We start from the raw sequence: 25388 nt of genomic DNA on the forward strand, positions 1-25388 counted from the left end.
CCAAATGTTGGCAGTTAGAGGAAAGAAAGGAGTGAGGAAGCAAAGAAGGAAGCATTTCTTGAGTGCTTACTATGTGTTAGGCATTATGCTAAATGCTGGGGATACAAACTGAAGCAAAAAGAAAGATAGCCCCGGGGCGGCCAGGTAGCACAGCGAGTAAGAGCACCGGCCCCAGTGTTGCCATGACCTGGGGATCGAATCTGGGCTCAGACACTTAGCACCCACCCAGAAACACCTGGCTGTGTAACCTTGAGCAAGTTACTTAACCCCAATTGCTTACAAAAAAAAAAATACCCAACTGTTCAAGAAAGATATCCCCTGTCTTCAAGGGGCTTAAATTCTTTTTCTAATAGCATTTTATTTCTTCCCATTACATGTAAAGACAATTTTAGCATTCATTTAAAATTTTTTTTGAGTTCCAAATTTTCTCCCTCTCTCCTTTTCTCTCCTCCTCGTAAACAATTTGATATAGGTTACATAAGTGCTATCATGTAAAACATATTTCCATATTAGTCATGTTTTGAAAGAAAAAACAGACCAAAAGAAAAAAAAAACACAAAAAAATAAAGTGAAAAAAGTCTGCTTCACTCTGCATTCAGACTTCATGGTTCTTTCTCTGGAGGTGGATGGCATTTTCCATCATGAGTCCTTTGGAATTGTCTTGGATCATTGTATTGCTGAGAAGGGCTAAGTCTATCATAGCTGATTATCTCACGATGTTGCTGTTACTGTGCACAATGTTCTTCTGGTTCTGAGGAGCTTATGTTCTAATGAGGGAAAACAATACACAGAAGGGACCTGGAAATCGGAAGAAAGGAGATGAAGGGACCCAGCACGAGGTCTAGTTTTGAAATTAATATAGTCAGTAGCAAAGCCAGGAGAATGAAGTTTGGCTGAACTGGGTTCTGGAACAAAATAGAGGATACAGGAGGAACTCACAAATGGGAAAAGAAAATGACTTGGTGGAGGGACATTCCAGGGTGAGAAGGCTGCAGAGATGTTTGTTCAAAGAGGCCTCAGGTGCTAAGGGTCATTCCTGGAGCTAAGGCATGGGTTGAAAGTCTGGTGGAGGGAAAGCAGAATTTTCCTAATCTTTCTCAACAACCCCCCTCCAAAAGAACTCCCAAAATGTATCAAACAAGATTATGGTTTGACAGGAATGCCAATCAATAGTCACAGTGAGCCATTATTCCAGCTCAGATCAACTAAGGAAAGAAAAGTCTACAGACACTGGGGCAGGAGCTAGCCTGTGCGTGGCAGAAGTGACACCAGTAGTGATGGCAACATCTGTCTGTGCCAGTGACAGCAGAAGTTGGAAGTAACCCAAGTCCCAGGGATTGTAAGGGTATTGAATACCTGGTCAGAAAGAGATCCCAGGGGACCCCTGTACTAGCTCTGGGAAGAGAAATGGATGCCATCAGGCAGTTCTGTCACTCATTACCTAATTATGGGTCATAATTTCAGGGCAAAGAGAAGAGTGAGCATGACTATAAAGAAGTAGATGTCTTACCTGGTAAGAACCAGAGCACATACCAGTAGGGCAGTGAGCAGAACTCTCCCTAGATCACACCACCTTGGAAGACCTAAAAATTTCTAGACTCCCACTGATCTGTGAAAGTAGCAAAAGGACATTAAAAACCAGAAGCTCAGCCCAGACATCTTACCCCTCACCCCAAGAGGTAAGAAGAACCCAAATTTAATATAAAGTCCAAAGTCAAGAAATTATCTGGAAAAATGAGCAAACAGCGACAAGAAATGACCCAAAAAGTCTTCTATGGTAACAGGAAAACTCAAGACACAAACTCAGAAGATAATTACTTAAAACCATCTACAAGCAAAGTCTCAAACTAAAATACAGATTGGACACAAACCCAACAGGAATTTCTAGAAGAACTAAAGAAAAAGATTAAAAGAGCAAAAACATTTTTTAATGAAATAAGGTCAGTAGAGGAAAATTGGAAAAAGAAATGAAAACCATGTAAGGAATTATAAAAAGAGAATTAACATTTTAGTAAAAATAAAACAAAACCCCACCAAAATACTGAAGAAAATGACTCTTTAAAAATGAGAATTGGAAAAGTGGAAGCTAATAACTCCATGACATCAAGAAACAATAAAACAAAATCAAAAGACTGAATAAAACCAGAAGAGAGTATGAAATATCTCATAGAAAAATAGCTGACCTGAAAAATAGATTGAGGAATGATAATTTAAGAATTATTAGGTTACCTAAAATCCATAATAAAAAAAATAGCCTAGATATCATGTTTCAGGAAATTATAAAGAAAAACTACCCAAAAATCTTAGAATCAGAGGGCAAAGTAACAATTGAAAGAATGTACCAGTGATCTCCTAAAAGAAATCCCAAAATGAAAGCTCTCAGGAATATTATAGCCAAAATACAGAAGGAATTCATCAGTGGAAAAAAGGAGCTGGCCTAGAAGATGGATATTCCAGGGCAAGATGGTCACACAGGATGGTTGGATTTTCTAGGATAAGGAGGTCCCCAGCACTGAGGGGAGTTCTAGGACAAAACAACAACTGAGGAAAGTTTTAAAGTCAGGAGCAGAGCTGGGAGAGGGATATTCAAAGCCTATTATTTCATCATATTTAGTAGGGAGGAAGAAAAGGAAGGGAATGGGCTTTTATTAATTATTTACTATATGCCAGGCACTGTTCTAAACACTTTCACAAGTATTTCTCACTTGAGTTTCACAACAGCTCTATGAAATAAGTTTTAGTATTATTTCTCATTTTACATTAGAGGAAACTGAGGCAAACAGAAGGTTATACAGCTAGAAAACTTCTGTAACAGGATTTGAACTCAGTTCTTCCTGACTCCAGGTCCAGCATGGTATCCACTGCACTATTTATCTACTTCTAGGCAACTTGGTGAATTTTTTCACTGATGCACATAATGTAATCTATAGTAGTAAAGAGTTGCTTGGGGGATCACAGAGCCAGTATATGTCTGAGACAAGATGTGAATTCAGCTCTCCAAGGTTGGCTTTCTGTCTGTCAATAAACAAGCATTTATACCCAATATAAATATACCTACTGTGTGCAAGTTACTGTACTAGATGGTGGAAATAAAGACAAAAATGAAAGTCCTTGCCCTTAAGAGCTTACATTCTACCAGAGGAGACAACTGGATTTACACATCTCAGATTCCCTTCATCAACAAGACTATAGGAAATGAATACAAGGTAATCTTGGTAGAGGGAAGGTATTGACTGCTAGGAAGATCAGAGAACACCTCATGTATAACCCTCATCACCTAGCACAGTGCTAGGTTGATTTATCAACCCTACAAGAGAGGGTTGATAAATGTTTTATGAATGAATGGTGTGACCTCCAACAAGATACTTCTCTGGCTCCTCAAGTTCTTCATCTGTGAAATGAGGTATTGGACTAGAAGACCTCTTAAATCTCTTCCAGCTTTAAATCTATAATATTATGTAAAAGATGATGCTTGAGCTAAGCCACCAGTACAATCAAACTTGTTGAGTTATTTTTCAATTGTGTCCAACTCTTCATGACCCCATTTGGTGTTTTCTTGCCAAAGATACTGGAGTCATTTGTCATTTCCTTTTCCAGCTCATTTTCTTTTATCTATCTATCTATCTATCTATCTATCTATCTATCTATCTATCTATCTATCTATCTATCTATGTTTGTTTATAGTTCTCAATATTCATTTCCACAAGATCTTGAGTTGCAATTTTTCTCCTCGTCCTTCCCCTACCCTTCCACCCCAAAATAGCAAGCCCACTGAGTACCCCTTTCCCCAATCTGTTCTCCCCTATATCCTCCCCTATCATGCCCCTAATTTTCAAATAGGGCAAGATGGACCTCTATACCCCAGTGCCTGTACATCTTGTTTCCCAGTTGCATGTAAAAAACACATTTTTAAACATTTGAGTTCCAGATTTTTTCCCTTCCTCCCTTTTCACCCGGCCCCACTGAGAAGAAAAGCAATTCAATATAGATTGTACATGTGCAGTTACCCAAATCATTTCCATAGTTGTCATATTGTGAAAGACCAGCTATATTTCCCTCCATCCTGTCCCATCCCTACTTATTCCATTTTCTCCTTTGACTCTATTCCTTTTCAAAAATGTTTGCTTCTAACTACCCTCTCCCCAAATCTGCCCTCCCTTCTATCCTCCTCCCTCTTATCCCCTACTCCCTATTATCCTATATGGCAAGATATCCAATTGAGTGTGTATGTTATTCCCTCCTTAGGCCAAATTCAATGGGAATCAGGTTGTCCAGTTCCCTTTCACCTTCCTGCTCTTCCCCTCCATTGTAACAGTTTTATCTTGCCTCTTTTATATGAGATAACTTACCCTATTCTATCAGTTCCTTTCTTCTTCTCCCAATAAATTCCTCTCTCACCACTTAATTTTATTTTTTGGATATCATCCCTTCATATTAAACTCATCCTGTGCCATTCGTCTATGTATACATGAACATACATATGCCCACACTCACATATATATTTATATACAAATACACCCTCATATACATACATATGTGTATACATATATATATATATATATACACAGACACACATCTATTCCCTTCAACTATCCTCATACTGAGAACAATCTTATGAGTTAAAATTATTGTTTTTCCATGTAGGAATGTAAATAGTTCAACATTAATAAGCTTCTTATGGTTTCTTTTCCCTGTTTACCTTCTCATGCTTCTCTTGCTTCTTGTATTTGAAAGTCAAATTTTCTGTTCAGTTCTGGTTTTTTCATCAAGAATGCTTGAAAATTCTCTATTTCATTGAATGACCATATTTTACCCTGTAGCATTATACTCAGTTTTGCTGGGTAGGTGATTCTTGGTTTTAGTCCTAGCTCCTTTGACCTCCAGAATATCATATTCCAGGCCCTTCCATCCCTTCATGTAGAAGCTGCTAGGTCTTATGTTATCCTGATTGTGTTTCCACAATACTCAAATTGTTTCTTCCTGACTGCTTGCAGTATTTTCTCCTTGACCTGGAAACTCTGGAATTTGGCTATAATATTCCTAGGAGTTTTCTTTTGGGGATCTTTTTTCAAGAGGCGATTGGTGAATTCCTTCCATTTCTATTTTGCCCTCTGGTTCTAGAATATCAGGGCAATTTTGCTTGATAATTTCTTGAAAGAGGGTGTCTAGTCTCTTTTTTTGATCATGGCTTTCAGGTAATCCAATATTTTTAAAATTATCGCTCCTGGATCTGTTTTCTAGCTCAGTGGTTTTCCCAATGAGATATTTCACATTGCCTTCTATTTTTTCATTTGTTTGGATCTGTTTTATAGTATCTTGATTTCTCATAAAGTTGTTAGCTCGCAATTGCTCCAATTTTATTTTGAAGGAGTTATTCTCTTCAGTGAGTTTTTGAAATTCCTTTTCCATCTGGCAAATTTGGCTTTCTAAGGCATTCGTCTCCTCATTGGCTTTTTGAGCCTCTTTTGCCATTTGAGTTAGTCTATTTTTTAGGGTGTTATTTTCTTCAGTGTATTTTTGGGTCTCCTTTAGCAGGCTGTTGACTTTTCATGATTTTCTTGCATCATTCTCATTTCTTTTCCCAATTTTTCCTCCACTTCTCTTACTTGATTTTCAAAATCCTTTTTGAACTCCTCCATGGCCTGTAACCAATTCATATTTTTCTTGGATGCTTTTGATGCTGGAGTTCTGACTTTGCTGTCTTCCTCCCACCCCATGCCTTGATCCTTTTTGTCCCCAAAAAAGGCATCTATGGTTAAATTATGTTTCCTGGGCTTGCTCATCTTGCCAGTCAATTACTTGACTTTTGAGAGCTTTGCCACTGTAGAACGCTGCTTCCAGTATTGAGAGAACTTCATCCCAAATCACTAGGGTTTTTGAAGCTGCTGGAGCTATTAGTTGGGCGCCCTCTCTACAGACACCACAAGCTCTAGCTCACTGGTCACACACCCCAGTACCACCACTCAAGACCTCAATACAGATCCAAGCAGGTTAAAGCAAGAGCAATTACTCTTTGAATGGTCACTTGGTCCCCATGAAATCTGCAAACCAGGAGCTCCTGAGACAGCCAGCAATGGTGGCTGCATGGCTGCTGCACCTCTGGCCACTTTTCACCCCGGGGGCAGGGGCTGGACCCTGCTTTCGCTCCCCCTGTTCCCAGTTTTACTTTCTTTTTGGCATTTATGGGTTGAAAATTCTGGAAACTGCCACAGCTGGTGGTGATTCTCTCTCCTGAAGTCTGCTCCTAGCCTGCTGCTGGCAACCACATGGCTCATGTGGGGCTGTGCTCAGCTCCCAGCCTTGTGCAACAGATCCTTCCTGTCAGCCTGCCAGGCTTCTTTCAGCAGAAACTTTGTTTCTCTTTGTCTCTTTGTGGGTTCTGTAGTTCTTAAGTTTGTTTAGAGTCATTTTTTTTACATGTACTGAAAGTGATTGGAGGGGAGCCTGCACCAAGTTTGTGCTTCTACTCTGCCATCTTGGCTCTGATCACCCAGCTCATTTTCCAAATGAGGAAACTGAGGCAAACAATGTTAAACGACTTGCCCAAGGTCACACAGGTAGTGTCTGAAACCCACACTTAGGATCTTATAAAACTCTCTGTGTCCTTTCTCTGGACGCTGATTTAAATCCTGCTCATTACTAAATGATTGACATTCTCAGATCAAAATAAAGCCCTCAGCATCAGACTACCATCTTGTTCAAGGAAATTATCAAACCTAGGTTAAGTAGGCATGAGACAGGGATAAGTGGTAACTAATCCGCCAGCACAATTGTTAATTTGAAGGGACATGGAGGGGAAAACACTTGACATTTGATATGATGCAACCTAATTCAGGTTAATTAGACCTGACTTCATACCCAGCATGAAGCAAGAGTCTCCCCTGATCAGCAGGGCTATAACATCCTCTCCCTGCTTCTTTTAGAGGCATGGGTAGGAACAAGTCCAGAAGAATGAATATGACTTACACTCATCTCAGTGACCCAGTTTCTTTAAAATTTGGCTACTTTGATAAACTCTGCCACTGGTGGGATCTAACTTGAAGCAGTTTTCAGGGAGAGCTTCTTTCTGAATAGCTTAGTTAGCCAAAAGGAACGTGGCAGGAGGTAATGTGTTTTCAAGGCCGGATGATATATTTTCTCATTCTTCCAAATTGCATCTGAATTGCCCTGTGTCTTGCAGCCTGGTGTTTCATATCCTGGGTGGAAACACAGTGATTTAAGATGCAGTTACCCAAACTGGATTTACACAGCTCACTCTACCATGAGATTCTTAACTGATTTCAAATAAGGGACACAAGATAACTGACCCCAACTCCATAAAAACCAATGGAAAATGACAAGAGTAGAGTATAAAATGAGACAGCTTTATACTGTATTGAAAGATCAGCCTAAGGGAGGACCTTGTAGGATTTTTATTTTCTTGGTGTCTGCACAATTGTGGCAAACATGGATTTCAGCTCCTTTCATGAAAACAAGGCAAGCAATCTGCATCTTGGTTACTAACTGGCTGTGTCTTCTTAAGTCAATTTCTATTCCAGGAAAACATTTCCTTCATCTGTATAATGGAAGTTATCTCTAGTTATCTCAGTTCTAAAATTCTATGTTCTCTGACTCTATCCTACACTAAGAAGGAGACATTATGTGAATAGGATAGAACCTGATCTTAAGACAATGAAGAAATTAGCCATTTCTTCATTCTGTCATTGTCTCCACGTCCATGGAGGAGTCAGCCCAAGGCTGACACATCTTTCCGATTCAGTCCAAAAAGTGTTTATTAAGTTCCCCAATGCATCTCTTAATTTGTAGCATGTTCAAGCTTTGAGACTGCCAAGAGTGGATGCCAATTTCTTCAGAATGGAATTTTGAAGTTTTTTTTTAAATTGATCTTCCCTATATTTTAATATATATAGCCAATTTCATGACAATTCATATTCTTCTGAATTTTGGACAACTTCTGACTTTTAAATGCCAGCTTCTAAGAATGGGTAATCTGATTCAAGTCATAATAGGTTCTGAGAGATAGATTGGTGGATGAATGGATGGATGGATGGATGCATGGATGCATGGATAGGTGCATGAATGCATGGATAGATACATGGTCTAGTGTTCTTTTTCTTCCCTTGTTCTACCCCTTAGAAAATTAGGTGGGATTTCCCTTCAGATATTCCTCATTTATTTGGGGTGAGATAACATTTGAACCCATAACAAAAAGTACAAGGGAAGATTGTAGGACCATAGATTTAAATCTAGAAGAGACCTCAAAGAGCAGTTAGGTGGATATAACAACCAGCCCTAGAGTCAGGAGGACTTGAGTTCAAATCTGACCTCAGACACTTACTAGCTGTGTGACCCTAGGCAAGTCACTTAACTCCAATTGCCTCCCAAAAAACCCCAAAAAATCGAAGAGAACTCAGAGGTAACCTAACCCAACCACCCTTAAATGGAAAGTAAATTTTCCTTCAAACTGAGTTTGAAGGGTAAGGACTAGATGAGTACCCATGGTAGAGCTGGGCATGTTGTAAGTGTTTGGTTGAAAGTTTTGCTTGAACAACCGAAGAATAGATTGATTGGTGGTTAGTTGTGTTCCCTAGGAGAAGAATCTCAAAGCATCTTGGAAAGAAATAAGTGAAGAGTACAAACTCCCAAGCATCTGAAATCCCATGATGCAACAGGTCTTTATTTAAAATGATACCTTAGGGGCGGCCAGGTGGCTCAGCGAGCAAGAGCACCAGCTCCAGTGTCGGGATGAGCTGGATCAAATCCGGGCTCAGATACTCAGCACCACACCCAGAAATAACTGGCCATGTAACCTTGAGCAAGTTACTTAACCCCGATTGCTTAAAAAAATAAAAAAATAAATAAAATAAAATGATACGTTGAAAAACTGCTCCCACATAAAATGAAATGGAATCTACTTTTAAATAAACCAATTTATGGTGGGATAAAGAAATAAAGGAGAGCTGAATCTGAGTAGGGAAGAATTTCCAATTTCCCTCAGCTGGGGTTAAATTTGCAATATTACACAGGAATCTCTGAAGCATACACAGTCAAGGGTCAGGGCAGGGACCCCTCTGCTACGTGTTTGAAAGCAGAACAAATTAATTATTTTGGTGACTTCTGTTGGCTTTTAAAATGCTAATGTACAAATTAATGAATTTTGCTGTGTAATTTCAGAAAGGAAAGGCTAGGGGCATGGAAAGAGGAGAATTAAGCAAAATATAGCCAAAGAGAAATATTAAATAGCACCACTTTTTGTTCAAGGAAACATTACTAATGGTGATGATGAAAATGAGCACTAAAATTACATAGTGCTCTAAAGTGTACCATGTTCTTTCTTCAAAATTTTATGCAAGTATTAATATCCCCATTTTACAGATGAAAAATTGGGGTCAAGAGAGGCTGTGGCATTCCTGTAATCACACAGGGGCAGAGCCAGGATGTGAACCCTCATCTTCTGATTCCAAGTCCAGTGCTTAGCTGGTTCTATGGAAACAAGGAGTCAAGAGAACAAAGAGATAAGTTTGCAGCCACAGCCTCATTGAAGCGGAAGCTCATGGTCACAAAATTAAGTTCATCACAACTGGATAGGGACAAAATGTACCTAATGACGTTCCCTAGAACTTGAAAAATGCACCATTTGAATTTCAAGCTATCAACCATTATTGACCAGATTCTCAGGGTGGGGCAAACACACCTCCGTCCTGGAACAATCCAAGGAACTGGAAGATGCCAAGGAACCATAGGGTCTAGGTCTAGAACTGGGAAGGACCTCAGAGTTCATCTAATTCAAGTCCTTCATTTTATGGATGAGGAAATTGAGACTGAGAAAAATGAAGTAACTTACATTTAACTACTTCATATTTACTTATATTTATTCTCTTCATATGGAGTTGAAGCCACTCCATCCCATTTTAGCTTTGATATCTTAGCTAGGTGAGAATATGCCTCAATCAATCAATGAAGCAATCAATAAAAAAAAAATTGATTCTAAGTGCAAAAAGTCTTTGAAAGACATTGGAAAAAAAATGAATTGACAGAAGATAAGAAGTTTGTTCCAGTAGGCCAGGAAATTTGCTAACGTTTGCCTTCAGTGACATCTATAAGTTATCAAGCAAGTTGAGAAGGGAGAGGAATTCCAGACATTGAAGCATATGGGTTTCCAGCATACCTTTAAGACACAAAGGTAGAAATGAGCTGTGGCAAATAAGGGAGTTATTGAGGCTATCATTGGCTTTACAGATGCCTTGAAGCAGAAGATTCAGACTTGGGAAATTTCCATGTAAAAGGAGACTCATCTGAACTTCCTCTCCTGGTGTCTGTCTATCCCCAGATATAATAATATAATTTGTGATGTTATTACCCAAATATTTCTAGTAAACTGAATTTTGCCTCAACCACAAAAGAGGCTGGGGCAAACCTGAGATAGATATAAGTGTAAAATTAATAAGGAAGTCCAACCTCTTCTTAAATACTAGGAATTTTCCTAACTAGGGGCTTAGAGAGATTGTAAATGAATGCTTAACTTTTTGTCTAAAATAAACTCTCTAAAGTCATAAAGTAGAACATGGCATAGACTTTGGGGACCATTATATTTTTCTCTAAACTTAAAAAGATAATTATAACAAACTGTTAGCTATTTATTCAGTATATACTGTGTTCATATACTATGTTCATTTTCTTTACCTCAGAATATAAGCTCATAAAGATTATTTCATTTGTTATATTTTTATCCCCACTGTTGAACTTAATAGAATTTAACATATAATTCTTGATGAAGTGATTGATTGCCAAGGGCACACAGGTAGCATGCATCAGAGGCAGAATCTGAACCCAGCTCCTCTAACTTAAGACCCAGAGCTCTTTCCATTGTACTACAAGGGACTGGGTTAGGAATGGGACTGAAAGTAGAGCTCTATCATAAAAAATGGAAAAAGAACCCACATGGGGGCAGAGTCAAGATGGTGGAGTAGAAACAGGACTTCCACATGGCTCCCGCTCCCACCTCCTCCAATTCATGTAAAAAAGGACTCTAAAAAACTTTGGAGCTACAGAACCCACAAAATGACAGAGAGAAGCTAACTTCCTGCTGAAGACAGTTTGGCAGGCCGGCAGGAAGGGGGCCACCATAGCCCTCTGGAAGCCGAACCCAGCCCTGCGTGAGCCAGAGGTTTTAGCCTCATGGCGGCCACAACCAGCCACCTGCTGGAGGGACTTCAGATCACCAGCAGCTGTGGCAGCTTCCAGAGTCATCAACCCATAGATGCTAAGGACAAAGTGAGAGGTCACTGCAGTGTGGACTTTGGGAACAGGGAGTTTGGGGGTGCAGTCCAGCCTTTGCCCCTTGGGGCGAGAAGTGACTGAGGTGTGGTGGCCATGCAGATGCTGCCACATAGCTGCTTCAGAGCTCCTGACCTGCAGATTGTAGGGGAATCAAGCAACCAGTCTGAGGTTACAGCTCTTGCTTTAACCTGCTTGGATCTGCATTGCAGTCTAGGGTGGAGGTCCTAGAGTGCATGACCAGTTTGCCAGAGCATGTGGAGGCTTCAGAGAGGGCACCCAACAAATAGCTCCAGCAGCTGCAAAACCCCCAGCAATTTGGGACAAAGCTCTCCTCTCTGAAAGCAGAGTTCTACTGTGGCAAAAAGATCAAAAGTCAAGCAATTGAGTGGCAACATGAGCAAGCAAAGGAACCAAACCAAGCAAAGCAATCCAACATTAGACTCCTATTTTGGGGACAAAAATGATCAAAGCATGGAACAGTAGGAAGACAGTGAAGTCAGAACTCCTGCACCAAAAGCTTCCAAGAAAAATATGAGCTGGTTACTGGCTATAGAGGACCTTAAGAAGGATTTTGAAAACCAAATAAGAGAGGTGGAGGAAAAATTGGGAAGAGAAATGAGAATGATGCAAGAAAATTATGAAATGAGAGTCAACAACCTGACTGAAGAAAATTACACCTTAAAAAATAGACTAACTCAAATGGCAAAAGAGGCCCAAGAAGGTAATGAGGAGAAGAATGCCTTAAAAAGACAAATTTGCCAGATGGAAAAAGAATATCAAAATCTCACTGAAGAGTATCATTCCTTCAGAATTAGGTTGGAGCAAATGGAAGCTGGTGACTTTATGAGAAATCAAGATACTATTAAACAGATACAAACAAATGAAAAAATAGAAGGCAATGTGAAATATCTCATTGGGAAAACCACTGACCTGGAAAATAGATCCAGGAGAGACAATTTTAAAATTATTGGACTACCTGAAAGCCATGATCAACAAAAGAACATAGAAATCATCCTTCAAGAAATTCTCAAGGAAAATTGCCCTGATGTTTTAGAACCAGAGGGCAAAATAGAGGTTGAAAGAATCCACCCATCACTTCCTGAAAAAGATACCCAAAAGAAAACTCCTAGGAATATTATAGCAGGTTCTATAGTTCCCAGATCAAAGAGAAAATCCTACAAGCATCCAGGAAGAAACAATTTCAATATTGTGGAAACACAATCAGGATAACACAGGATCTGGCAGCTTCTACACTGAGGGATTGAAGGGCTTGGAATATGATATTCTGGAGGTCAAAAGAGCTGGTATTAAAACCAAGAATCACCTACCCAGGAAAACTGAGTATCATGTTTCAGGGGAAAATATAGTCATTCAATGCAATAGAGGACTTTCAAGCATTCTTGATGAAAAAACCAGAGTTGAATAGAAAATTTGACATTCAGATACAAGAAGCGATAGAAGCATAAGAAAGTAAACAGGAAAAAGAAACCATAAGGACCTTATCAAAGTTGAACTATTTGCATTCCTACATGGAAAAATGATAATTGTAACTTATGAACCTTTTCTCAGTATGAGAATAGTTGAAGGGAATAGAAATATATATATGTCTATATAGGAGGGTATATGGGCATTTGAATACATATGTGAGTGTGTGTATATATGTGCCAGGTATACATAGACAGAGGGCACAGAACCAATTTAATAGGAAAGGATGATATTTAGAAGGTGAAATTAAGAGGCGAGAGAAGAATATAATGAAAGGAGATGGGGAGAGACAGAATGGGGTAAATTATAAGAGACAAGGGAAAACTGTTACAATGGAGGGGAAGAACAGGAAGGCAAAAGGAAATTAGTCAACCTTACTATCATTGAATTTGGCTTAGGGAGGGAATGACATACACACTAGATAGGGTATCTCACCCTACAAGAGAGTAGGGGGGAAGGGGATCAGAGGGGGGATGATGGAAGGGAGGGCAGGCTTTGGGGGAGGGAAGTTGGAAACACCCACTTTTGAAAAAGGAAAGGACCAAAGTAGAGAATAGAACAAGTTGGGGGTGGGATAGGATGGAGGGAAATATAGTCAATCTTTCACAATATATCCACTATGAAAATGTTTTGCATAGCTACACATATACAACCTATATTAAATTGCTTATCTTTCCAGTAAGGGTGGGTGATGGGGGAGGAAGGGAAAGAATCTGGAATTTAAAGTTTTAAAATCAAGTGTTTAAAATATATTATTAATTATTATTATTATTATTATTATTATTATTATTTTACATGTAACTGGGAGAGAAGATATACAGGCACTGGGGCATAGAGATCCACCGTGCCCTACTGGAACATCAGAGAGGGAATGGGGGAAGATATGGGAGAGAGCAGATTGGAGGGGGGATATTCAGTGGGATCACTGTTTTGGGGTGGTGGGTAGGGGGAAAATGGGGAGAAAATTTGTAACTCAAAATCTTGTGGAAATGAATGATGTAAACAAAAAAAAATTTAAAAGAGAGGAAAAAAAAAGAAAAGTACCCACATGTACAAAAATATTTATAGCAGCTTTTTTTGTGGTGGCCAAGAACTGGAAATCAAGGGGATGCCCATCAAGTTAGGAAAGACTAAACAAGTTGTGGTATATGAATATAATGGAATATCATTGTGCTATAAGAAGTGATCAGCAGGCAGACTTCAGAGAAACTGGAAATTATACAAACTGATGCTTAGTGAGAGGAGCAGAACCAGGAGAACATTGTACACAGTAACAGTCATGGTGTATAAGGCCTGATTTTGATAGACTTAGCCCTTCTCAGCAATTCAAGGACCTAAAACAATTCCAAAGCACACATGATGGAAAATGAGTCACATCCAGAGAAAGCACTATGGAGTCAGAAGATAGAGTGAAGCAGACTATTTCCTTTTTTTGTTTTGTTTTGTTTTTCTTTCTCATGGTTTTTCCTATTTGTTATAATTCTTCCATGCAACGTGACTAACGTGAAAATGTGTTTAATTAGGAGTGAATGTGTAGAGTCCATATCAGATTGCAAGCTGTCTTGGGGAGGTAGGAGGGAGGGAGAGGGAGAAAATTTAAAACTTATGGAAGGGATTGTTGAAAACTAAAAATAAATAATTTAATTTTAAAAAGAGAAAAAAGAAAGCAGAGCTCTGTAGCCAGCTACATAAATGTCCTCTATGCACAAAGAGATCCCAAAACCTTTCCAGGGATTTACTACCTACTTTGGACAATTCTTACTTTTCAATTATTTAAATTCCACTCTCCAGGTTACATTTCACTCTCTGTCCTACACATACCAATTAATATGACTTAGAATTAAAGCATATAAATGTATAGAATTTCCTTTGTCTTGAAGGCAGAATGACTACTAATAATAGCCAGTATCTATATAGTACCTCAAGGCTTACAAATCCATTTTCACATATTACTTCATTTTAGCCTCACAATAGCCCTAGAAGACAAATGTTATTATTATTCCCATTTTACAGAGGAGGACACTGAGGCAGACAGCAGTTAAATAGCTTGCCCCAGGTCACAGCACTACTAAGCTTCTGAGACAGGGTTCAAACTCAGGTCAAAGCTCTATACCCTAAGACACCTAGCTGCCTCCTTTGTGACATGTTGTTCCCAAAAGAGTGAACGCTATGTAATGAAAAAACTGCAAAACAGCATGCTGTTTTGTAGCGGAAAGGATTTTGGATTTGGAGTCAGGAATCCAAGTGAATTTAACATTTATTTAGTGTCTACTGGGTTCACTGTGCTAGGTACTGGGTACAGAAAGACAAAAACAAAACAGCTAACCTAAGTTTGAATCTCACCTCAGGTACTTAACCGTTGGCTTTGGAAAAGTCCAGTCAAATTCTCAGAGAATGTAAAGCTAAAGCTTGTCTGTAAAAACAAAACTTCCCTGCCAAGCCTCTTTGGTCTGTTGTGAGAAAAGTGTTTTACAAACCTTAAAGCATTATATAAATGCGATTTATTATTGTGGTTACCTCACAGGTTCTCTTTTGGCAGTGTTTTATTTAACTTTAAACCTGTTTTTGCCTTTATTGAATTTTTTGTAAGCCCTTTGTTGTCATGGAGAGAAGGAGATGGTTATGGAACCAAAGGGCCTCGGTTCAGTTCCTGGCTCTGATTCTCCCTCATTACCCGTGACCCTGAACAAGCCAATTGCCCACATACACCATAGGCCTCAGTTTCCCTATTTGTAAAATGCAGACATGGACTCAATGACCTCTATGGCCCCCGAAGCAGCTCTGAGATTTTATGATTATCTACAGCAGGGCTTCCTCCAGGCATCTCCCATCCCTTGTTCTTCACGTTCCCACTTAAATCACAGGTGCCACCACTACTCCCATAGAGTTTGATGAGTATTGTCATTTCTCAGTTGACTCTGTAATGCTGAGAGCTATCATTTCCCATATTGGGATAATCATCGTGGCTGTCATTGTCTCTTGGAGATGATAAGGGAAATGAGGATCCTAAAAAGTTTAGCAGCATTGTCATCCTAAGTTGGCGCTAATTAGCCTACAATTTCACCAAATCTATATCATTAATGTTTATGTCTCAAAGTGTGAACGAACTAGAAAGTAGTTCTGAGTAGACAGAGTGTGTCAGCCCTTCGTGCTGACTCCCATTACTGTTTTTCTCCGTCTGGCACAGAGTAGGGATTTAATAAATGCTAACTGATAATGAATCCAAGACTTTATCTAGCATAAGCCCAAGGAGATCACTACCATGGCCAAGTGAAAGTATCACTACCATGGCCAAGTATCTATCTTAGAGATTCCTTCAAAGCAGAGGAACGAATCAAACCTGGAATAGCTCAGAATTTCAGCACAGACCTCGGTGACCCTCTAGTCAAGTGATAGGTTTCTTTAATCCCCTCTATGACATATCCAACAAGGGGTCATCCAGTATTTGCCTGGAGACCTCTGACATGGGGAGCTCAATACCTCATAAGTAGCCCATTCAGAAGCCACCACTCTGCCCCATTGCTCAGTGAGCTTCAGGAACTTATTACATTCGGAATAAAGTATGAACTCATTAGCATCAAAAGCTCTTCAGAACCTGCCCTCTTCCCATCCTCCCATTCTCACATCTGTCTCTCCTCCATGCACCCTGCACTCTAGAGACACTGACCAATTTGTAGTTCTTTGAACACAGCACTCCATCTCCCACCACCACACTTTTGTACTGGCTGTCCCTCTGGGGAATGCGTGGAATGCTGTGCTCCCTCACCTTCTCCTACTCATTTCCTTTGCTTCCTTCAAGATTCAGCTCAAATTCCACTTTCTAAGGAGGCCTTTCCCTGGTCTTCTGAGCTGCTGTTTCCATTTACTCTGTATATATCCTTTCTGGCTACACACACAGATATATGTGTGTGTGTATGTGCATATACATATATTTTTGGTGTGTACATATCTATTTGTCCATATAGAGATGTGTTTGCATATAGTGTTGTATACACATGTTTTGTGTGCACACATATCTATTTTGTGTGTGTGTATATATAAAAGTCACCTTTAAAAACATCCAGATTATCTGCTTTGATTTGTAAAAGCAAAAACTGTCCAAGAATTAAAGAGAAGTGAGATGATTGAGGTCTCCCTGTTAATTGTTTTCAGTCATGTCTGACTCTTTGTGACCTCTTTTTGGAGAGGTTTTCTTGGCAATGACACTGGAGTGGTTTGCCATATTTTTTCTCCAGTTCATTTTACAGATGAAGAAACTGAGGCCAACAGGGTTAGGTGACTTGCCCAGGGTCACACAGTTAGTAAGAGTCAGGCCAGATTTGAACTCACCAAGAGGAGGCTTCCTGACTCCAGGCTGGGAGCTCCATCCATTGCACCACCTTGCTTGCCTGGTCCCCCTGGTAGTAAGGAACAGAACCAGCAATTAAGCCAAGGTTCTCGGACCCTTCTTTCCAATGCACTATGGCTGCTCCTCAGTGGAGAAACCTGGGTTTGTGACAACCTCACTGCAGCTGTGGCCCAGACCTGTGCTCTGTGTTCTTCTAAGGGCAGAAGTTGCCCCCACCTTGTAAATTAGTTAGCTTTGGAAGCTGCCTGGACTCCTTCAGTCCACCAGGGTGCAGGGAACCATAAATAATATGCTTTTAGTATACAAAAGACTGACCTCCTGACCATAGCAGGAGAGTGGGTACTTTGAAGTATTTTTCTCAGTGGTGGTGAGAGAGTGGTAGCCTTTTAGGAGCCTAGATTTTGATCTGCAAGAGAGTTTGCCAGTCAACTAGTCTGAATGCCTCATTTTACAACTACAGACACTGAGGCCCAGAAAGGGGAAGTGATTTGCCCAAAGTGAGTGGTAAGATCTGGGATTGGAACCTACATCCAAGGGCACATGATTCCAAGATGGTGGCTGGATAGAGATAGAGCCTGTGGCTTTGAAACAGAGGGAAGGTAACTGGGAAAGGTATAGGGTGTGTGTGTGTGTGTGTGTGTGTGTGTGTGTGTGTGTGTGTGTGTGTGTGTGTGTGTGTGAAAAGCCTGGCTTTTAAAGGTATGGTTCTAACCAATTAAGCCAATCAGCCACAGACACTACTATGATGAAAATCTAGTTCACCATTAATTAACATAGCTTTTTTTTCCTGTAGGATTGAGAGGACTGGAAGAGCTAGGGGAACATATGAATCATGGTTTATTTGGATTGAATTTATTTTTGTTCAAGCTTTCCTTGATTCCCCTCCCCTCCCCCAGCTGCTGGTGCCATCTCTCCCAACAAGGACCTTGTATTCATTTTGCATTTGTTGTTATTCAGTCATTAAGTTGTGTCTGACTCTTTGTGACTGTAGCAGGCCACTACTGCCCATAGGGTCTTACTGGCCAAGATACTGGAGTGGTTTGCCATTTCCTTGGATTAAGGCAAACAGAGTTTAAGTGTCTTGCCCAGGGTCACACAACCAGTAAGCTACACTGCTAATAAGTGTCTGAGGCCAGGATCTTCCTGACTCTAGGCCCAGTGCTCCACTTACTGCCTCTCGTTTTGTACACATGTATACTGTGCATACTTATACATGGACAGGTTGCTTTTCGAGAGCACCCTTGTCTTTGTTTCCCAGTATCTAACATAGTACCTAGAACAGAGAGTGTGTTTAATAAATAAGTGATGATTGATTAATTCTATCCTATATTAATCATATTCTATGTACCTAGCATTGTACCCTCTGTGGGTACAACAAAGTACAAAATGTGGTCTCTGAACATTACAGTATAATTAGGGAAAACCATGAATACATAAGATGGTCAACAATAGAAGCATGAAATAATTATACAAATATGAGATGTCACAAGTCAGCATATAATTAAATGCTAGATGAAAATAGTTTTACTCTTGTGAGTTCTTTAGGTACTCACTACCATTTTCCGTGAGGTGAAATAAAGATTGTATAGTACTTTATATGCATTGTTACCTTGAGTGCTTACATAGGAACCAGGGACCCTTTTCTCCACTTTTGGGGAGAATGTAGACAAAGGCTCTATTCCAAGCTTTCTGATGAAATTCTCAGTTGAGGCAAGTAAGCTCAAAAGGTTTAATTTTTGGAGCCACCATGGAGATTGAAAACAAAGAATTGGGAATATGCTGGTATTAAAATGATAAGCCTTTGTTTCGGAGAGAAGTTTAGGGATTATTGAGGGCACTGTGTAGCTTCTGAAATGCAGCCCAAACTATTCCCTTCCTTCTTCTCAATTCTGGACCCACAGAGAAGGAGTATCTGTCCAGGAGAAATGTAACGTGAGTTCCAAGCCAAGTTTGGAGCATTTTGCATGACTCCAGATTGGTACGATGTTGAATGAGATTTAATGTGTAAGGGGCAGAGTCGGTATGCAAACTTCAGAGAAAAGAGACATGTTTTCTTCGAGAAAGGCCACACATCGCTCCAAACTTCCTGCAAGAACAACTCCAGACATGTGAAAACAGACAGACTTTGGAAGTGGCAGATATGCTGGAGAAGCCAGCATGACTTTGATTTCTAGCTTGCCTGCTCAGAGATTTGGAGGAATTTCCCCTAGGATGAGAACAAGCCTCTTTCTTAAAGAACAGAGCAGCTGGGCTAGTGGCTCTCCTCTGTCCCTCAAGGCCGGGGTGCAATCTCCCTTGAAAAGGAATGAAGGGCAACTAGGTGGTGTTGGAGTCAGGAAGACCTGAGTTCAAATACAGCCTCAGACACTACCTGTGAGACCCTGGGCAAATCACTCAATTCTTATTGCTTTCAGAAAAAAAAAAAAAAGAAGAGAAAGGAAGAGAAAAGAGAAGGGAAGGGAAGGTGAGGGGAAGGGAGGGGAGGGCAGGGGAGGAGAAGGAAAATGAATGGGCAAGATTCCAGTGATAGCTATCAATGCATCCCTTTGAATTGTCTGTCCATACAGTCAGACAACCCCAGTGGACACACCTATCTTATGTAGGCGGTACATACCTCAAATATATGTACTAATCCATAGGCTGTCTATCCAAATTCACATCATAGTCTGAAAAATAGGCATTCTTCATTCTCTTAGAGAAATATAGAATAATTTAAAAAAACAGCCAAAATTTACTGCCTGACCTGAAGACATTAAGAACATTGCAAAGAAATATGCTTTATCTACAAATAATAGCAAAGTCTTATTGTCTTTATATCACACTCTGTGCTGTTTTTGAAATTTAGTATTCCTACAGATAGAACTACATCTGGAAGGAAAGTGCATGAAGCATATTTGTAACAATCAAAAAGATCCCCTGCACCCCCACCTCATCATATTCTGTAATGAATAGATTAAAAGCTTAATCCTAAATTCTGTCTTGGTGTCTAAGTCAACTTGTGATGCTGAGTCATGATGACTCCCTCGGTCCTACTCCAAGTATCTTTTTTTTCCTTTTTACACTCATAATAGATTTGAAACTTTCATAAAATCTGCTAGCAATTGTTCCACAAAAGGAGATCATTAGTAAACTGCATGTCTAGATGTGGATTACTTAAACTAGGTACCTTCTCGTGTCTAGCTCTTGTAAAGAGAGAGGAGGGGGGGTACATAGGTAGATAGATAGATAGATAGATAGACAGACAGACAGACATACAGACAGATAGATAGATAGATACATAGATAGGTAGATAGATAGATAGATAGACAGACAGACAGATAGATAGACAGATAGATGATAGGTAGATACATTCATAGATGATAGATAGACAGACAAGTAGATAGATACAGATAGATGATAGATAGAAAGATTAGATAGATAGATAGACAGACAGACAGACAGACAGACAGATAGATAGATAGGTAGATAGATAGGTAGATAGACAGACAGACAGACAAGTAGATAGAGAGAGAAAAAGAGAGATGATAGGGAGATAGGGGGAGATAGACAAGTAGATAGAGACAGATAGATGATAGATAGATGCATACATACATTCATAGATAGATAGATAGATAGATAGATAGATAGATAGATAGATAGATAGATAGATAGATAGATCCATCATCCATGGCTCCTGAGGTTATGATATGACTTTTGAGTTGACCTTCAGAAAGCACCTGACTTACCTTCTCCTGGTTGCTCACCACCCAGTCCTATGGTGTCTGGCTCATCAACACCAGGGTTCGTTGATGACCAATTCAAAGAAACCAGAGGTGAAAAGAAGACCCATTCAGTGAGTGGTTCCACATTCCATAAAGCAAAGGAGAAAACTGAGAAATGACAGGTAGTAGAATCATAGGCCTAGAGCCAGAAGGAGCCTCAGAAGTCATGCAACCTCATTTTACAGATGCAGACACGGAGGTCAAGTGAGGTTATGTGACTTGCTCAACATTACACAGATAGTATCAGAGGTAAGATTTGAACTCCTCAGACTTTATAGAGTTAATAGAGTTTAATAGAGTTCCTCAGACTCTAGTACCAGTGCTTTTTCCAATAATACTTCCTCATGTTCTTTTTTTTTAAGTATACTATAATACATCATTTTATCTTTTTTATTCCTAACACCTAATATAGTGTCTTGCACATCATTGTGTCTGACTCTTCATGACCCCTTTTGGGGTTTTCTTGGCAAAGATGGTTTGCCATTTCCTTCTCCAGCTCATTTTACAGACAAGGAAACTGAGGCAAACATGGTTTAGTGACTTGTCCAGGGGCACACAGCAAGTAAGCATCTGAGGCTGGGTCTGAGCTCAGGAAGATGAGTTTTTCTGACTCCAGATCCAGCACTCTGTCTACTTTGGCTTAATAAATACTAGCTAAATTGAACTGATTGGCATTGAAAATGAGCAGAGGGGCGGCCAGGTGGCTCAACGAGTAAGAGCACCGGTTCCAGTGTTGGGACGACCTGGAGATCAAATCCCGGGCTCAGACGCTCAGCACCACACCCAGAAATAACTGGCCGTGTAACCTTGAGCAAGTTACTTAACCCCGATCGCTTAAAAAAAAAAGAAAGAAAGAAAATGAGCAGAGAGGGCCCTTCCAACTCCAGGATTCCATGACTCTGGTCTGTGGGTGGGAAACCATTAGAAGGGTTATTCTCTCTGCCGCTGGAGGGGAAGCTATGGATCCATCAAATGATCAGAACTCACATTGAGCATTTAAGTGTTTTCTTTTTAAAGCAGGCAAAGAGTGGACCGAGGCTAAATTCCTGGCTCCAGATTTCCAAAGAGAGCTAGAAAGAGCTCAGCTGGTAGCAGTGAAAGTGGCTTCAGACGAGGATGAGGGTTGAGGCTGAGCTGGAAGCTGGTCTGTCCTTACATTTGGAGTTGAGTTACATCCAAGAGATATCAGTAATATGCTTACTAGACTGTAAGCTCCATGAGGGTAGGGATCAAAGCCTATTAAAATGTGATCTTTCCACAACGTGTAGCAGAGTGCTCTGAATATTATCACGAGGGTCTAAGAAACATTCACTGCATTATTGAACTTCAGGGAACCAGAACAGATTTATAGCACCAGAGATCTAGAGTCAGGAAGCAACTCCAAGAACACCAAGTCTAATGTGCTGATTTTACAGATAAGTAAACTGAGGGCTAAGGAAATTAAATGAGTTGCCCAAAGTCACACAAATAGTAAACATCAGAAGTGGGATTTCACCCCAGGTTTTCCTGATTCCAGGCACTCTATGCAGTACTCCACACTGCCTCTCAGTTCACTTTAATAATCATTTCTTAAATACTTAATATAATATATAGGGCATTAGGTTAGATGATCTTCAAAGCCCTTTCTAACTAACATTCCATGTTACATATTCCCTCCATGATGCAGATTGCAACCCATCTACCCCTTTTCATTGTGTACACGTCTAGTCCTGGATCCTTCTATAAATTCTCCCTAGAGAGAGTCAGGAACAACTGCCTATACTTCCCACCTTCTGGGAGCCAAAGAAATCCAGCTGGGCCTCTATTCCACTCTATCCCTGGCTACACCCTAATAAGAATGGCCCTTTGGGTTCTCCTCATTCAGCTTTTCCATTGTACCTTATACAACTAACTTCTGAGAGGTGGTCAATTTTTTTTTTTTTAGAAGAAAGTAGTTTAAACCATACAGCATGTGTCCTGGAGTCTGCCTTCAGTGAAACAGCAGAAGAATGCCAGCTAGCCCCAGGAGGTTCTTATAAACCAGGGCCTGGCAATTTACAGCTGGAATGAGAATTCAGAGGCCTGCCCTTGTGATTTATTTCTAGAAAGGTCAAAAAAGCAGGGAAAGAAATGTCAGGTTAGAATTATTTGTTAATATTTCACGTATAAATTGTTTCTAATGGGCACACATCAATCCAGTGAGGTAAGTGGGAAGGATTTTGGTCTCATTTTTACAGGTAGGGAAAATAAGAGACCCAGGAACAAAGCCCTCCTTTCTAGGTATAGGCCAATAGAAGAGCTAGGTGGCCCAGTGGATACAATGCCAGGCCTGGAGTCAGGCAGACTTATCTTCCTGAGTTCAATTCTGGCCTCAGACACTTACTAACTGTGACCCTGGGCAAGTCACTTTACCCTGTTGGCATCAGTTTCCTCATCTGTAAAAGGAGCTGGAGAAGGCAATGGCAAAGCACTCCAGTGTCTTTGCCAAGAAAACCCTAAACGGGGTCACAAAGAATCAGATATGACTGAAACAAATGAACACCAAATAGAGGATAGATAAAAAGAGACAGAGGGGGGAAGAAAGACTGTAAAGCTGATATTTTAACCTGCACTGACTTAAACGAAACTCTTAAAGAGAGACGGTTTGAAGTAAGTCCTGGAAACACACAGCAAAATCTGCCATCTTCAGAGTAATTTTTTTTTTTAATATTGCCTAAATTAATCCAGCGTGACTAATCCTTGGCAGGTTTAGTCAGAAGGGGCTGAAACTCAGGAAGCAGGAAAGGAGCTGAAAATTTTGAAAATAAGGGAGAAGGATGAATGGGAAGAGGAACAGATTAAGTGAGAAGAGGGGGCATCAGCCTCGGGGAAACCAAGGCTGGGGCAGTTGGGGAGATGCTGATCAAATGAAGAAGAGGAGGTAGCCCAGGCAGTGAAGAGAACCCTAGATCTGAAGCCCGAGGACCTCAGTTCAGATTCCACCTGTGTCACCTGCTACCTGTGACATCTCGGCCAAGTCCCTGCCCCTCTTTATGCCTCAATTTCTTTAGCTGTTTTGGGTTTGGGTTTTTTTGTTTGTTTGTTTGTTTCTTGTGTTTTGGTTTTTTTGGAGGGTGGAAAGCAGGGCAATTGGGGTAAAGTGACTTGCCCGAGGTCAAACAGCTAGTAAATACCAAGTGTCTGAGGTTGGATTTGAATTCAGGTCCTCCTGATTCCAGGGCCAGTGCTCTATTCACTTCACTGCCTAGCTACCCCATGATTACTTTAGCTGTAAAACGAGATTAAGCTAGATAAGCTAGCTGCAAAGTCTTCTCAATTTAAATCTAAAGGGACCAAGGCAAAGATAGGGAAAAGGGACTTGGTCCAAACCCCTAGGGGATCCTAAATTGATTATCCTATGACAAGGACAACCAGTGAATGGAGAATTACTGATCCATACTGCAATTTTGACCTGTGTTAACATTGATATCACTTAACCACTCCCAGACTCGCTTTCAGTTTCCTCATCTATGCAATGGGTATAATGGACCTTTGCTTAAACTCTCAGAGCCTGAGTTTCCTTCTCTGGAAAATGAGGATAATAATACTACCAATCTTACATACAGGGTTGTGATGAATATTAGGAGAGGTGCCTGTTCAACAACAACAAAAAAAGCAAGCTTTTATTAAGTGCCTACTGTATACCAGGCACAGGCAAAAACAAGGTCCCAGCCCTCAAGGAACTAACATTCGTTTTTGGTTTTGTTTTTGTTTTACTTTTTGGAGGGGGGAAGGCAGGGCAGTTAAGGTTAAGTGACTTGCCCCAGGTCACACAGTTAGTAAGTGTTAAATGTCCGAGGCTGGATTTGAATTCAGGTCTTCCTGACTCCAAGGTCGGTGCTCTATTCACTGCACCACCTAGCCACTCCTCAAGGAACTAACATTCTAATGGGGGTGACAATGTACAAGCAATTATGTACATATACAATATACACGGTGTAAATGAGACATCTCCAAGCGAAGGCACTGCCAGGGTGGGGAGATGGGAGGGTAACTAGGAATGGATTCGAGCTGAGCCTTGGAGGAAGCTAGGGATGCAGGAGGCAGAGGTCTGGCAGGAGGCAAGGAGGAGAGTCAGGAGACAGAACATCATGTTCAAGGAACAGTAAAAAGGCCCGTGTACTGAGACAGTAAAGTGTAAGAAAACTAATGGTAGGAAGGGGCTCGCTAGGTGGCCCAGTGGATAAGAAGACTCATCTTCATGAGTTCAAATCTGGCCTCAGACACTTACTGACTGTGTGACCCTGGGCAAGTCATTTAATCCTATTTGCTAAATGAGCTAGAGAAGGAAATGGCAAAATACTCCAGTATCTTTGCCAAGAAAGCCCCAAATGGGATCAGGGAGAGTCAAACACGACTCAACACCCACAACAGGAAGGAGCCAGATTGTAAAGGGTTTCCAAAGTCAAAAAGGAGTTTATCATTGATTCTGGAAGCTACAGGGAGCCCTTGAGTTGATTGAGTAGCAGAGGTGACATCAGTCAGATCTGTGACAT

General features: G+C 40.4%; 1 protein-coding gene and 1 long non-coding RNA gene across 2 annotated transcripts in view; both read right to left on the reverse strand.

Annotated features, from left to right (window-relative positions):
• The window catches only part of CDCP1 (CUB domain containing protein 1), a 562995-nt gene that overhangs the window by 348749 nt on the left and 188858 nt on the right, over nt 1–25388 (reverse strand). The window lies entirely within an intron of this gene.
• Nucleotides 1–25388, reverse strand: part of LOC138161435 (uncharacterized) — a 30741-nt gene that overhangs the window by 1287 nt on the left and 4066 nt on the right. The gene's annotated exons all lie outside the window — the stretch shown is intronic.

The sequence above is a fragment of the Petaurus breviceps genome, unplaced genomic scaffold (assembly GCF_028583685.1).
Source record: "Petaurus breviceps papuanus isolate PSGF00001 unplaced genomic scaffold, PetGlider_PUasm1.0 185, whole genome shotgun sequence".
Lineage (NCBI taxonomy): Eukaryota > Metazoa > Chordata > Mammalia > Diprotodontia > Petauridae > Petaurus > Petaurus breviceps.